Raw genomic sequence first — 16,553 nt, forward strand, 5'->3', positions numbered from 1 at the left:
ATTCCATCACCCTAAGCTAACACACGCTCTGAGGGCAATTCTTTGCAATCTCTTCCATTCCCTTGTAGCTTTTTTGTTTAACAGGAGAGGTGATTTTTTTTACAGTTTTCATCAAACTATAAATCTACTTTTATATCTGGAATAAGCAGTGATTTTGAAAATAACTTTTGCCATTTGGCAGCCATCATAATAACCAATTCAGGAGGGAGTGGTCAAAGAATGCTAACAGTAGTGGGTGAAAGTCTGAGGAGTAGCAGGATATTTACATAGTTTCAAATTACTCATTAATTACAAAGGAAAAAATACTGATGTTATAGTGGAAAAACCTGGAAGATGCTGCTTTATCCAACTGATCAAAATTAACATCACCATTCCTAGGACAAATTGACATCACATGCTTCCTGGTATGAGCACTGAGAAGACAACATCACTCCTGTGGTATTCTTATCAAAAGTGCATAACCTGAATCTAATAATGAGGAAACATCAGACAAACTAAAAATGAAGGATATTGTACAGTTTAACTGGCCTTTGAATATGTAAATGTTGTAAAGTATGCACTTGTACACACAAAAGACTGAGGAATTGTTGAAGGGTAACAGAGACTAAAAAGACGTAACAGTTAAATGCAATGCCTCATCCTAAATTTTCCTTTGCATAGATGACATTATTGGGACAACTGGCATAATCTAAATAGGGTTTTTGGATTAGATAGCAGTATTTATGTTAATGGCCTGATTTTCATAATTGAATTGTGGTCATATAAGAGAATGTCTTTGTTTTTAGGAAATAAGTACTAAAGATTTGAGGGCAAAGAAGTACCACATTTGCAACTTGCTCTAAATGGTTCTGAAGACAATGTCTACACACTCACATATGAGGGGTCTTCAAAAAATTCATAGAAAGATTTGTATTATCTTTTAATTCCATTTTTCCATTAATTTTCTGGCATACCCTCATATATTGAAAGGGAAGGAGAAAAAGCAAATGTGGCAAAATGTGCATCTTTGGGGAATTTGAATGAAGGATACATAAAAATTCTTTGCATTATTTTGCATTCTTTGCAACTTTTCTATAAATCTGAAGTTGTGTCAAAATATAAGGTTACAAAAAAGAAAGAAAAAATAACAATTCTTGTTATGAAAGTAATAATATATTCATTAAAGAAATTTCAAAAATAAGTAAAAGTATAAAGAAGAAAACAATGATCAGCCTGCATCTCATAAACCTGAGGTAACCATGGTTTACATTTTGATATACTCTTCCTGCTTCTTGTCTGTAAGAAGTTGTTTCCTATTCCCAGATTTCACTTAAATTTTAAAATGCTCCATAATCATGTCTGCGATTTAATTTCCTGTAAAATGAGAAGTTTGGAGTAGATGATTTCCAGGATTCCTTCTAACACTAAAATGCTCAAATCCTAACATGTTCTATTATCACAATTTTTTTGTATACAAAATTTATAGTGCCTAGCACAGTGCCTTATATATAGTAGGCACTGGATAAATACTTTTTGAATGAATAACAAATGCATTATAAATTATAAAATAGATAGTTATAGAGGTTATGAAGATTACATATTATATGTGAGTGATTTGTAAAGTACAACTTATAATTATAATTAATTGTTATTATTACCAATGATTTTGAATAGAAAACAATATAAAACTAATTGCTCATTACTCCAAAATAGATATTAAAGTTAAAAGAACAGCCAACAGATGTCACCTTTTTATAGGAATCTAAGAAATTTACTATGAAGTTTACTTCTATATTACTCTTGTTTCAAGTATAATTCACCTTATTCTCATCAATAACCAATTTAACTGACTGTTTACAGACAGATGGAAAGACAAATGACAAATTAGTACTCTCCAGGTTTGTGGCATGGACATAAAAAGTGAATTTATTTTTCAAATACCTTTTATAGCCATAGCCTTGCAATAGAAGACATCTTATCTGGTTTCCTATTGATCCAAATGACAAGGCTGAGCATCAGATTAAGGATATGTCAGAAACCTGAAAGAAGGCTACCAACGGATGCAGCAGGATGGCAGTTTCTTTCAAAATGATCTATTAAGGCTACTGTGTTTACAAAGGCAGTTGAAAAAACACAGCACAATATACTGGGTTGTATCAAGTAACCAGCAGAGTGGCCATAAAAATTTCTGATACTAATGTGAACCCCCATACACCAATCATGATACATGTTTATTTCCAGCAATAAAAACTATGCACAGACTTTGGATGATAAACAAAAGACACAGGGCTTTTCCTTCACCCCACATCCCTTTCCTATTGCCAGTTTCTTCCCCCCAAGACAGCATTCCTAAGAGATGATATCTGTTGTAGGACAATGGGAGATACATCTAGTTTAAGCTGTCAACCAGAAAGGTCTAACCCAATTCAAGAATTTCATTTTAAGAAATATTCTTTGGTGATAACTAACTAAGTATGGTAATGCCTAAAAAATATTATGCCAAAATGGAGTGCTGAAAAATAAAAATTTTGAGGTGTTTCTTATATAGAGAGCAATATTTTATACATTAAAAAAACATTGTCTTGAGGATAAAATACCAAGCATACTTAAAAAATAGCAAAACAAAAAAAAGAAACCTGTACAGAGGTGGGAAAATCTGTTTTTTGTGATCACCTTGGGATTAGCACTACTTTAAGAAAGATCCATTACTTTCTAGACTAGAATGAACTGAAGAATCTTGTGAGAATCAAGGGAATAGAAAAAGCTTCAGAAAATTCCCCTTTCAGATGCCTTTAGACAGACTTGAACTAGTTTTTCAAAACCCAGAGTGCTCTAAACAATATCAAGAGACCAACATTTGACACTGTAAAAGACTAAAGCGATAGGGAGCTCTGGTCTAAAATGATTTAAAACATCAGCAAACTACTCAATTTTTTAGTTTGCCTTTGTGGCTAGCATATAACATTTTTTATAGCAATAAAAAATAATTTGTTTTGATTTATCACCACTTTAAATAGTAGTGAATATAAGTGTAACTGTATTATCATTATTAAATGCTATGGATATAACTGTCAGGACATCTGGATTTTGATCCTGGCTCTAACTAGTTATCTAAACATGAATATGTCATTAATTACCAAACAATTAATTACCAAACAATTATTAAGCAACTATTTTGTGTAATACATTGTATTTAGATGTGATGAGTAAGACAACTTTCTGGGCCTCAGTCTCCACAACTGTGACATGAAGGAGTTCAATTAAGTTATAAACTAATACTTACTATAGTGTTGTAAACATGACCAGTTCCTTAAGTGCTATTAGTTTATGTTAAAAAAAAAAAAAAGTACTGGGATCAAATGATTATGAGAAATCCTGGATTAAAAAAAATAAACAGGTTTCTTTACTTTGCGACCTCTCAGAGTCTTTAAGATGCTCATGTGCACTGGGAATTTCTAAGAAGCAGCATGTAGTATTTCCCAAACTTATTTGACCATGGAACCCATTTTCATATAATATTTCACAGGAATATTATTTTAAGGAAGAAGCTTTGGGAAATACCGCACTAAATGATTTTCAAGATCCCTTTAACCTTTTATAATTTCTATTTCTTTCTTTTTTTTTTTTTTTATATAAGAAACATAGAGCTGCTGATACCTAGCCTCATTTTGCTTGGATAAAATAAACCTCAGAAAATATGCTTGAGAAAAAAGCTTTCACAAAGCAAAGGAAAAAGTTACTTGAGACAACAGTTACTAACAACAAAACTAAGTCAAACTCCTGAGTAATGGGTAAAATAAAACTTTGAGAATGAATGCTAGAAAATGTGGCAGGAAAACAAAGTTACAGAGAATACCTGAAGCTAGGATTCTTTCTGAGCAAGCCTCCTTTCAACATATTTTATCAAAAGTAACTGTGCTTCATGATGCCTCACCAAATACTATAGATCTTAAACATCAAATGTATGTTGGACTTCTATATGTTGTACCTGAGGAGATATAATTTGCCTATAACCATGGTGAAATATCTATGTTATTGACTCCAACATGCCTTGCATTCATCCTTTACAAGCCCATCACATTACTTTCATGCCTACCACTAACTCAAATTCCCTATCACAACCTTAACTCCCCTCTGTCAAAGGATAATAGATATTGCTCTGGTTAGAATCAGGTGGCAGTAAACAGGGCTGTAAAGCTCAGAGCTTCCAAGTGCAGTCATGCATGTCTGGGAAGGATTTCTGGGAGCCCGCAATAAATCTAGTTAGTCCAAGGAGACTAAATTTATGAATGAGTCTGCTTAATAATAGAACCAAGTTCAAGAATGACTCTGCTGACCTAACAGTGGAATATTCAGTGGAAAGAACAAAACTTTGGAGGTGCAGCAACTTTAATTCTGAAGGCCACCAAAATATGTACGTAATATCTATAAATGCTATGTGTGACACTGGAAGGTTTAAGGTATAGACAAGTGATATGTACAAAGAAAAGAGAGCAAAGAAAGAAAGAACAAAAGGAAGCAGAACAAGAAAAGAGAAATGAAAAATAATAGGATTAGGTAGGAAAGGAAGAAATTTGCACACTGGGAAACTCTAATCTATCATGCTCTTCTGTAATCAACTTCCTCAGTGTTTGTGAAAAATGTCACGGCCATTTCTGCCTTTCAGTGTTTGCTCACTCTGTTCCCTCTGCCTGAAATCCTATCCCCCATCCCCATTCCTTGTCTAAATCTGACAATTTCTTTAAAGGCCCACTTGAAATTTCAATTCCTCCATGTATTAAGCAGGAAAAAGAAACCATTTAGGTATTTTAGTCAGAAAGGCTATTAATACAGTACAGAGAATTACATGCTTATAAAATAAGTTAAAGGAATCCAGTTAGGCTTCAGAGAATGACTCCCTAAACAATGTAAAGCCACAACTGTGACTGCAATATTAAGTTCAATGAACATCTGTAGCTACTGTAAAAAATTAAAAAAAGCTACTGTAATGTCTACTTCTCAATACCCAGGAGGAAGAATAATAGAAACTGAAATATTCCATAAAAACTTCTCTTGATGATTGCTGCCACCTTTGAACCTGAGAAGTACTTATAGCCTGACTTGCTGGTAAGGGTCACTCTGCATACTAACATTGCTTTGTAAGATAATGCCCTCTTCAAGTACATGCCCATTCTCCTTATCTTGGGTGTAAGGCACATGAAGCTAGGACTATGGTGTATATCTCTAGTCTCTTCCTCCTCCAATCAAACCTAACTCAATTCCTTTAGATATTTGTTCAAAGTATAAATAAGTTGCTAACTATAAACAGGTAATAATGCCTTTGTGGACTATGCCTTTCCAGTTCAGGGTAAAGAAGTGTCAGTCCAACAGTTCCAAGGAAATTCTAGTTTTCACCTTTATATCTTGTGTGGGATGAAAGATTTAAAACCTGTTGTGAAAATTTATGCCTAAAATTAGCAAGTGGTTGAGATTTCTCTTACATCTGCAGATAGAATGGAGAAGGATAACAGGGATTGGAGAACAGATGGGCACATTTCTGACACTTCTGAAATAACTCTCAAAACTTGAGCTAAGGTGTATTTGCTTTGTCCCTGTACATGTTTGGAGGCAATTCTCCATAGTGTTTCTACATATATAGTAATTTGGACTATCTTTCCAAGGATGTCTGCATAGCAAGTGGCTTTGGAAGCCAGAGAAAGTACCTCCCTTCAGGTTAGAGGATTGATTTGCTTGCCGACCAGGATAATAAAGATAATGTTTCATTTGGGAGCAAAGTTTGGGCAGGTTTACTCACAACCCTAATGTAAGATTGGGGGTTTTATTAGCTCAAATTTCCTCAGGTGCGATACAGACCCACAGCCTGTGTAGCATCTAGCTGGACTTACCTCCGTATCATTTTTATGGGAGTCAGGGGTGAGGAGAACTAATATAAACATGAAGTTCATGCTGCCTGCTATGCCATAAGTAATAAACTGTTTAAATCAACTTGAACTTGTGGTCTCTTTACCAGCTGAATCTATGTGGCAAGCCAACCTAGCATCTGCAGTAGCTTGAATGCTTGAAGTACAGTCTTTGGGAAAGTGCGTATTGACTATTTTTCACATAAGTAAATGACTGAATGAAATCTAGCTCTAGAGAGAAGAATGGTTTGAAGAGGAGAAAGACTTGAATCAAGAAGACTGGTAGGCTACTTTCCGTTATTAGATAATAGACATGGTAGACTAGATACGGAGATGGAAAAAAGAGCCAAAGAAGGGAAGCCCCTAAAATCCTTGGCTGATCCCTGAATTGAAAATGCATGGAGAGACTGCTGATCAGAGATTTCAGCTACTACCCAAGACATAGGAGTAGAATTTGGAGTTTGATTCCCATCTAGTTAGAGGGCGTGGTACACATCTCAGGCTTTGCATTGAAATCTAAGAAGAGGTATGCCTTAAATGCATAGAATATGTACCAGACTATGGATCAGGTCTAAGAGATTCAACCAAAGACTAAGGGAAAAACTGAAACACTCAACAAGTTCAATGTGATTAGCCAGTTTTAACTGCCTAACAGAATAAAAAATTAGCACTCTTTCAAGGAGGATAATGGAATCAAGAGTCCCTTCAAGGTATCCACAATTTTGAGTATACAATAAAAAATTACTTCACCTACAAACAAACAGAAAAATACGTCTCAATGTTAAGAGCAAAAACAATAGAAACACATCTCAAGATGACCCAGATGTTGGAATTAGCACACAAGGGCTTTACAGCAGCTTTATAAACATGTTCAAGAACCTAACAGAAAAGATGGTCAAAATTACCAAACAAATGATGAAATCTCAGCAGAGAAAATGAAACTATAAAAAGAACCAACTGGAAATTCTATAATTGGAAAGTACAATATTTGAAATGTAGAAATTACTCTATGGACTTAGTAGGCTAAATAGCAGAGGAAAGGATCAGTGATTGTCAATATAAATTAATAGCAATGAACTAATTTAAATGAAAGAAAAGGATTTCTAAAAAAATAAATAGAACTTCCATGACTGGTAGAAAAATATAGAAAAACCTAACATATGCATAATTTGTATCCCATAGTGAGGAGAGAGAATGGAACAGATAAGGTATTTAAGAAATAACAACTAAAATTTGGTGAAAATATCAACTTTTAGATCCAAGAATCTCAGTGAATCCCAAGCATGGTTACTAAAAAAATCTAAAAAACAAACAAACAAACAAACAAACAAAAAACTCCAAACACCTCTAGGCAGAGGATAGGCAAAAAGGCGAAAACTAAAAAAAAATATTGAAATAAAGAAAAACAACCACCACCATTACATACATAAGAACAATAGGAATGACAGTATACCTCTCATCAGAAACAATGGGTACCAGAAGACAATGGAATGACATATTTAACTTTTATGAGTAGTATAATATTCTGATGTGATGAGTTAAAGATGCATACTATAAACCCTAGAGCAACCTCTTAAAAATAACACATAGGTAGAGCTAAAAATCCAACAGAGGAACTAAAATGAAATATTAAAAAATATTTGATTAAAGCAAAAGAGCAGAAAACAGGTGGAGAGGAAGAAAAACAGTTGGCTCAAACAGAAAATAAAAATAATAAGATGGAAGACCCAAACTCAATATCAACAGTAGTCCCCCCTTACTTATGGAGGATTCATTCCAAGACTCTCAGTGGATGTCTGAAACTGCAGATAGTACCAAACCTTACATATACTATACTTTTTCCTATACATACATGCCTATGATTGATGTTCACCTTTCACTTAAAGGAAATGCTCTACAGCTTCTCTTTGTCATATTTGAATTGCCTGTACCACTACTCTTACACTTTGGGGCCATTATTAAGTAAAATAAGGGTTACTTGAACACAAGAACAGAGAAACCATGCCAGTCAACCTGATAACTGAGAAGACTAAGTGGCTAATGGGTGGGTAGTGTATACAATTTGGGTACAATGAACAAGGGAATGACTCACATCCCATGTGGTATGGAGCAGGATGGCACAGATTTCATCATGCTACTCAGAATGGTGTGCAATTGAAAACTTATGAATTATATATTTCTGGATTTTTTCCATTTAGTATATTTGGACCACAGTTGACCATGGATAACTGAAACCAAAGAAAGTGAAACCATGGATAAGGGGAGACTATTGTAATTCATTAAATGTAAATGTACTAACATTTGATTTAAGCAGATATTGTCAGACTAGATAAAAAAGCAAATCTACAAGAGATGCTTATGTTGTCTAAGAGATACATTTTAAACATAAAAACACAGATAAGTTGAAAGTAATAGGATAGAAAAACATATGTCTGAAGTGAGTAATTATAAGAAAGATGGAGTGGCTACATTAATATCAGATAAAGTAAACATTAAGATATCTACATAGCTTCAAAGTACCTTCCCACAAAATATTTTTATCCATTACAAAGATAAAACATGTACCTCTACGTTAATTAAATGAGCAAGTGAACATCAGCAGAAGTGGGAAATGTTGAAATTGTGTGACACTTAAAAGAATTCAGTGAGAAGAACATAGCATCACTTCTCGGGCATATGAATAGCCTAACTCTAATCATGAGAAGATACTTAACAAACCCAAATTGAGGGATTTTACACAAAATATCTAGCCCGTAATCTTCAAATGTGTCAATATTATAAAAGCTGAGGAAAGATTAAGAAATTTTCCAGACTGAAGGAGACTTGACAATTAAATGCAATGAGTGTGATTCTGAACTTAATACCTAAGGATAGTACTGGGATAATAATGAAGTCTATGTATCAATGTTAATGATTTGATTTTGATGCTTGTATTGTGATAATGTTGGAGAACATCCTTGTTTCTAGAAAATACACACTAAAAAAATTTGGATGTAGTAGGGCATCAGATCAGCAATTCACTCTCAAATGGTTCAGGGGAAAAAATTTGTTGTATTGTACTTGCAACTTTTCTGTAAGTGTGAGATGTTTCAAATTTTTTTAAAAAACCTATTAAAGTTCATTTGTACATAAAAGATTTGAACACTACTATCAACTACATTTACCTAACTGATATTTTGTAGAACACTATACTAAACAACTGCAGAATACAGTGCACGTGAAATGTTCATTAGAATTAAACATATCCTGGGCTGTAAAGTAAGTCTCAACAAATTTTAAAAGACTGAAATCTTACAGAATGTCACTCATCACAACAGAGTAAAATTAGATACCAACAGTAATATAATACATATACAAAAGCCCAAATATTTAGAAATTAAACAGTACATTTCTAAAACAATCCATGGTTCAAAGGAAAAATCATAAGGAAAATTAGAAAATATTTCAAACTTAAAAGAAAATATATCAAAACTTGTGAGTTACAGCTAAAGAAATGGCTAGGGAAATTTCATGGACTTAAATAACTGTATTTATACATATTTAACTAAATTATATACATATGTAATTAAAGAATTATATATGCTATATTCATAATGTATAAATATAATATTTTATAATAATTTTATTATAATGACTATATAAAATTATTGATCTAAGATTACAGCATAAGAAGCTAGAAAAAGATGAAGAAAATTAAACCCAAAATAAGCAAAAGTAAAGAAAAGGGAATAAAGATCAAAAAAGAATTTAATGAAATAGGAAACTGACAATGGAAAAGATAAAGAGCCAATGTTGGTTCTTCAGAAAGGTTAATAAAATTAATTAATGTCTCGTTAAGACTGATCAAGAAAAAAGAGAAAAAACCCTACAAATTACTGATATCAGGTATATTAATTTCCTATGTTACTAGAACAAATTACAATAAGCGTAGGGTCTTAAAACAATACACATTTATTATCTTACAGTTCTGTAGGCCAGAAACCTAACAGGGGTCTCACTAGATTAAAATCAAGGCAGGCTGCATTCCTTCTGGAGGTTCCAGGGGAGTATGATATTATGATACTATAAGAAATATATATTTTGGTCTTTGTCTCTGGCTCCTGGCCAGAGCTCCTAAAACCCATATAATTTCCTAAGTGATGAGAGATAGGAGCATATTTTGTTACAATATTTAGTTTTTGTTCCCTGCTCATCAAACAGCTCCGAGTGACAAAGGTGAAAGGAACACCTTTTGCTATTTATAATGAGCCCCTTTCAACTAGACCTGAGATTATGATAATGAGGTGACTTTGGGAAAGCTTCTAAGAATGGGGGTGCTGGCTGCCAGGAGAACCAACCACATGATTAGAGGGTTGGAACTTTCAGCACCATCCGCCTGACCTCTGGAGAGGAGAGGGACTGAAGGTTGAGTTGATCACCAGTGGCCAATAATTTAATCAACCATTCTCACAGAATGAAGCCTCCGTAAAATCTCTAATTGAAGAGGTTTGAAGAGCTTCCAGGTTGGTGAACAAGTACACATCCATGTGTCAGGAGGGTGGCGCACCCCAAATTCTACAGGAACAGAAGCTCCTGTGCTCCAAACCATCTGGACCTCACCCTATATATCTCTTCATTTAGCTATTCATTTGTATCCTTTAAAATATCCTTTGTAATAAATTGATAATAGTAAGTGAACTCTCCCTGGTTTCTGTGAGCCATTGTAGCAAATCATTGAACCTGAGGAGGAGGTTATGAGAACCTCCAATTTGCAGCCAAGTTGGACAGAAGCTGTGTGTAACCTTGGAACACACTATTTATGACTGACATCTGAAGTGGGGCTCAGTCATTTAGGACTGAGCCTTTAACCTGTGGTGTCTACACTAAGTCCAGGCAGTTATGATCAAAATCCAGTTGGTGTCCATGGAGAATTGAAGAACTGGTTGATGTGAGAAACTCTCCTCTCCATATATTTGGTATCAGAAGTGTTGTATGAGAGTATACAGAGAAAGTTTTCCTCCTCCTTTTAGGGAGAAACTGTTTTCTTGTCTTTTGCAGAATCTAGATGCTGCCCATATTTCTTGGCTTGTGGCCCCTTCCAGCCAGCAATTTTACCACTCTGACCACTTTAGTTTCCATCATCACATCCCCTTTACTGACTCTCCTACCTCCCTCTTTCCCTTATAAGGACCATTTTGATTACATTGTCCTCACCTGAATAATCCAAGATAATCTCCCCATATCAAGAATCTTAAAAAAAAAAAAAAAAAAAAGAATCTTAACTTCATTACACCTGCTAAATCCTTTCTACCATTTAAGGTAACATATTCACAAATTCCAAGAATTAGGAAATAGACATCTTTGAAGGGCAATATGCAGCCTACCACATCAGGGATAAAAGAAGAGAATATCACTACAGATCCTATAAACATTAGAATAGTAACAGAAGAAATAGAGAACAATTTCATGCCAACTGTTTTTGTTTTTTTGGCTGCTGGACAGTATGGGGATCTGATCCCTTGACTTTGGTGTTACAAGGTGGTGCTCTAACCAACTGAGCTAACCAGCCAGGCTTTGCCAATAAACCTATCGGACTACTTAGATGAAAGTGACAAATCATTGAAAAAGACAACTGTATTTGTCCATTTTGTGTTGCTATAATAGAATACCTGAGACTAGGTAATTTATAAAGAAAAAATGTAACTTATTGCTTATAGTTTCTGAGGCTGGGAAGTTCAAAGTCCATCTGGTGGTGGTGACAGTGACCCAGGGGTCTCACATTGCAAGATGGTGGAAGCAGAGACAGCAGAGAGAGAGAAAGACAGACTCTTCTTTTAAAGCCCTCAGAACCATGCCCCTGACCACCATTTTTAATACATTAACTGCTGCATGGTCCTACAGTCCAATCACCTCTGTAAGCCTCCACCTTTCAGTTTCCATAATAGGATTTCCCACCCTCTTAACAGTCACCATGGGGACCAAGTTTCTAATGCATGGAACTTGGGGGACATAATTCAAGCTTCACAGAGTTTTGGGGGGACATAATTCAATCCACTACATTCTGCCCCTGGTACCCCCAAATTCATGTCCTTTTGACATACAAATACATTCATTTCATCCTCAAAGTCTTAACTTGTTTCAACTCAAAAGTTCAAGGTTCCAAGTCCCATCTGTGAAATCAATATAAGTTATCTACTTCCAAGATACAATGGTGGGATAAACATAGGGTACATATTCCCATTACAAAATGGAGAAATAGGCCAAAAGAAAGGTATAACATGTCCCAAACAAGTCCGAAACCCAGCAGGGCATGCATTGAATCTCAAAGCTGGTAAATCATGTACCTTGACTCCATGTTCGAGGTCCTCTGCATGCTGGTGTGGGGGTTGGGTCCCCAAGTCCTTGGGCAGCTCTGCTCCTATGGCTTTTCTGGTCTCACATTACACTTCAGCTCTCCCAGGCTGGCGTTCCACTGTGGTAGCTCCACAGATCTGGGGTGTCCATGGTGGTCTCACTTTCACGGCTCCACTAGGCATGGCACTGTTGGGGTTTCTCTGCTGCAACTCTGACCCCACGTTTCCACTCAGCATTGCTCTAGCAAAGACTGTCTGTAGTGACTCCACCCCTGCGACAGATCTCTTCCTGGGCACCCAGACTTTTCCATACATCCTTTGAAATCTGGGTGAAGGCACCCAAGCCTCCACAGCTCTGGCATTCTGCAAGCCTGAAGACTTAACACCCACATGGTTGCCACCGAGGCTTCTGGCTTGTATCTTCCAAAGCTGTGGATCCAGCCATGCCTGGGACCAATTTAGCCATGGCTGGATCAGCTAAAGCAGCTGCGGTGCTGGTGCTAGAAGCAGCTTCCCGAGGTGGTCCTGGGCAGTGGGCCCGTGGAGGGTGCCTCAGGCCTGTTCTCCAAGACCATTCTGTTTCCGTAGGCCTTTGGGCCTGAAATAGAGAGGTTGGCCCCAGAGGCTTCTGCAATGCCTTCAGGGCCCTTTTCTTCTTCTGCTGATATTCCCTATCTTTTGCACTAATCTTCTTAGCTAATGGTTGCTGGGCTGCACCATTGCACGCTCTCTGCTTCTTTACCACATAACCAGGCTGTAAATTTTCTAAATTTTTAAACTCTGATTCCCTTTAAAATTCTGGCTTTATGTCATGCCTTTGCTGCCATAACTCAGTGTAGGCTGTTGTAAGTAGCCATGCAGCTTCCTTAATGCTTTGATGCTTAGAAATTTCTTCCACCAAGCACTCTGGTTCGCAACTCCTAAGTTCCAACCTCCACAAAGTCCTAGGGCATGGACAGAATGCAGCCAAATTTCTTGCCAGTTCACAGCAAAGGTGATCTTTGCCCCAGTTTCCAATAAACTCCTTCTTATTTCTATTTGAGACCTCCTTAGAATGGTATTTACAGTCCATATTTCTATCAGCATTCTGCTAACCACCACATAACCAGTCTCTAAGACATTCCAAACTTTCCCTTGTCTTTTGTCTTCTTCTGAGTCCTCCAAACTCCTCCGACCTCTCCTCAACACCCAGTTCCAAAGCCGTTTCCACATTTTCAAGTATCTGTTATAAGCAACACCCCTCTTCTCTGGTACCAATTTTCTGTATTAATCTGTTTTGTGTTGCTATAACAGAATTCCTGAGACTGGGTAATTTATAAAGAAAAAATGAAATTTATTGTTTACAGTTTCAGAAGCTGGGAAGTTCAAAGTCCATCTGGTGGTGTCTAGAGTGACCCAGGGGTCTCACATTGCAAGATGGTGGAAGCAGAGAGAGTAGAGAGAGAGAAAGACAGACTCTCCTCTTCTTTTAAAGCCCTCAGAACCATGTCCCTGACCACCATTTTTTAATCCATTCCCTATGGAATGGTCCTACAGTCCAATCACCTCTTTAAGCCTCCACCTTTCTGTTACCATAATAGGATTTCCCACCCTCTTAACAGTCACAGTGGGGACTAAGTTTCTAATGCATGGAACTTGGGGGACATAATTCAAGCTTCACAGAGTTTTGGGGGGACATAATTCAATCCACTACAACAACATACCAAAATGGATGTAAGAAAAAATATAAAAATCTGAATAGCTGAAATCTATTAAAGAAATTAGGTTTGCTGTTAAAAAACAAAACAAAACTAAACAAACAAACAAAACCCTTCTTACCAAAATAGAAAAGAAAAAAAGTCCAGGACTAGGTAGTTTCACTGGTGAATTCTATCAAAAATTTAAGAAAGAAATTAACACCAATCTTACCAATAGTACAGGAGGATGAAACAGTTCTCAGCTTATTTTATAAGGTCTGAATAATCCTGATACCAAAACCTGACAAAGATATTACAAGAAAAGAAAACTAAACTATTAACTAATTTCCTTTAACACTGTTACACAAATCCTTAATATATTAGCAAATTAAATTGAGCAATAAATAAAAAGCATAATATGTCATGACCAAGTGGGACTTCATCCCAATAACGCAAGATTGGTTTCATATTTAAAAATCAATTGATGTAATGACCAAAATTAATTAAATAGAGAACAACTATATGATCATCCCAATAGATGTAGAAAAGGCATATGACAATATTCAACACCTACTCATGGTATAAATTCTCAGCAAACAAGAATCAAAAGAAAGTTTCCTCAATCAACATACCAGTTATCTGTTATTTGCTTCTCAGCTCCAAATCAAATAGCAAATGTAGGGGGAAGCTATTATCTCTGAGATTTAAGGAGAGCATCCAAGGGAGGAACAAACTTGGAAGAGGATCTCCCTCCCTGCAAAGCTGAGATTCAGACCTTGTTGGAATGAGTGTGGCCGTGGCCTTGGATGTTGGAGAAATTTAGCTCCAAATCAACTCTTCTTTACTCTGTTTTGTGACACAGGGAACTAGGCCCTGCAAACATTTCTCCTTTGCCAGTTGCCACAATATTTGGCTTTATCAGTACAGGGTGCAGCAGGGACACTGCAGTAATAGCAGGGGAAGGGGCTCTTTTCCTGGCTCCAGTATGCTCTTCTTCTTGCTCCTATGACACAGATGTCAGGGGTCTACAGGAGAATCAGTGATCTCACACTCCAGTGAATTCCACTACTACCCAGGTGAGCAGCTTTCTGCTCACCAGCCCCAGCTCTCCAGCTCTGGTCCTTGGCATCCAATTGAATTTCTCCAACATCCAGAGCCACAGCCACACTCATTCCAACAAGGTCTGAATCTCAGCGTTGTGGGGAGGAAGGTCCTCTTCCATGTTTGTTCCTCTCTTGGATGCTCTCCCTAAATCTTGAGGTAGTAGCTTCCCCTACATTTGATGTTCTTGTATGCTTTAGATCAAGAACATCTTTCAAAAACTGACAGTTAACTTCATACCTAATGGTAGAATTACTAAATGCCTTCTTCCTAAGATCAGAAAAAAGGCAAGGATGTTCACTCTAACCATTTCTATTTAAACCTGTAATGGAGGTCTTAGCCAGGGAAGCCAGAGAAAGAAGAAAGGAAGAAAGAAAGAAAGGAAGGAAGGAAGGAAGGAAGGAAGGAAGGGCATAAAGTAAATTTGTTTTTATTTGCACACGACATGATTTTTTATGTAGAAGCCTAAGGAATCTACAGAACAAATAATGAAATGGAATATGAACATGCCAAAAAAAAAAAAAAAAAAAGAAACATGCAAATGACAAGTACTTGAAAAGATCCTCAACATCATTAGTCATTAAAGAAATGCAAATTAAAACCACTACACAACTAAATGGAATAAATTGCTTAATTTAGAATGGCTAAAATTAAAAAGACTATCTAAAGTGTCCTCATACAAAGTAAGCATATGAAGGAAATTTTTTTTTCCTAAAAAATTTCTAGAAAATGCAAACCCATATGTAGTGACAGAAAGCAGATCAGTGGCTGCCTAGAGAGCAAGGGTGGGGGCAGAGAGTTGTAGCGGGAAGGATAACAAATGGTCATGAGGAAACTTTTGAAGATGATGGTTATGCTTATTATTTTGATTGTAGCGATGGTTTCATGAGTGTGTACATACGTTAAAACTTATCAAACTACACATCTCAGATATGTGCAAATTATTGTATAACTGATCTTAATTCAAGAAACTATTAAAAATAACATAAGGAAGAAATAGTGGAGATGGTTGCACAATATTATGAATGTGCTTAATGCCACTAAATTGTATACGTAAAAATGGTTACAATGGTAAATTTTATGTAATATATTTTGGTGCAATTTAAAAAAAGAATCATTGTCATAGAGAGTTAAAGAAATTAATATGCATTGTTATCATAGGTAATCTAATCTATAATATTATTTTAAAAACTTTGTTTAGTGTCTCATCTGTGGTGGCATCAAAAAGATACAGAAAAAAAATGGGCAAAGGATTTGAACAGATAACTTCACAAAAGAAAATATACGAATTGTTATCAAGCACCTGTCTGGGAAGCTTTTACAAAGTATTACTGCCTAGTTTCTACCTCAGACTGACTGAAGTAGAATCTTGAGAAGTGGTTCTCAGATGATTTTAAGAATTCCTTTTTAAATATCTCTATTGAATTTTTTAAAAAAATTTACTCTTCTTTGCATTATTATTTTAGTAGCGTCTCTAAGGATTATAGTTTATGGACTTAACTTTACCAAGTATACTAGAGTTAATATTGTAACACTTCATATAAAATGTAAGAGCCTGGCAATTG

General features: G+C 35.9%; 1 protein-coding gene across 5 annotated transcripts in view; it reads right to left on the reverse strand.

Moving 5' to 3' along the window:
* INVS (inversin) overlaps positions 1-16,553 on the reverse strand; it is a 150,480-nt gene that overhangs the window by 84,256 nt on the left and 49,671 nt on the right. The gene's annotated exons all lie outside the window — the stretch shown is intronic.

Source organism: Cynocephalus volans, chromosome 17 (genome assembly GCF_027409185.1).
Source record: "Cynocephalus volans isolate mCynVol1 chromosome 17, mCynVol1.pri, whole genome shotgun sequence".
Taxonomy (NCBI): domain Eukaryota; kingdom Metazoa; phylum Chordata; class Mammalia; order Dermoptera; family Cynocephalidae; genus Cynocephalus; species Cynocephalus volans.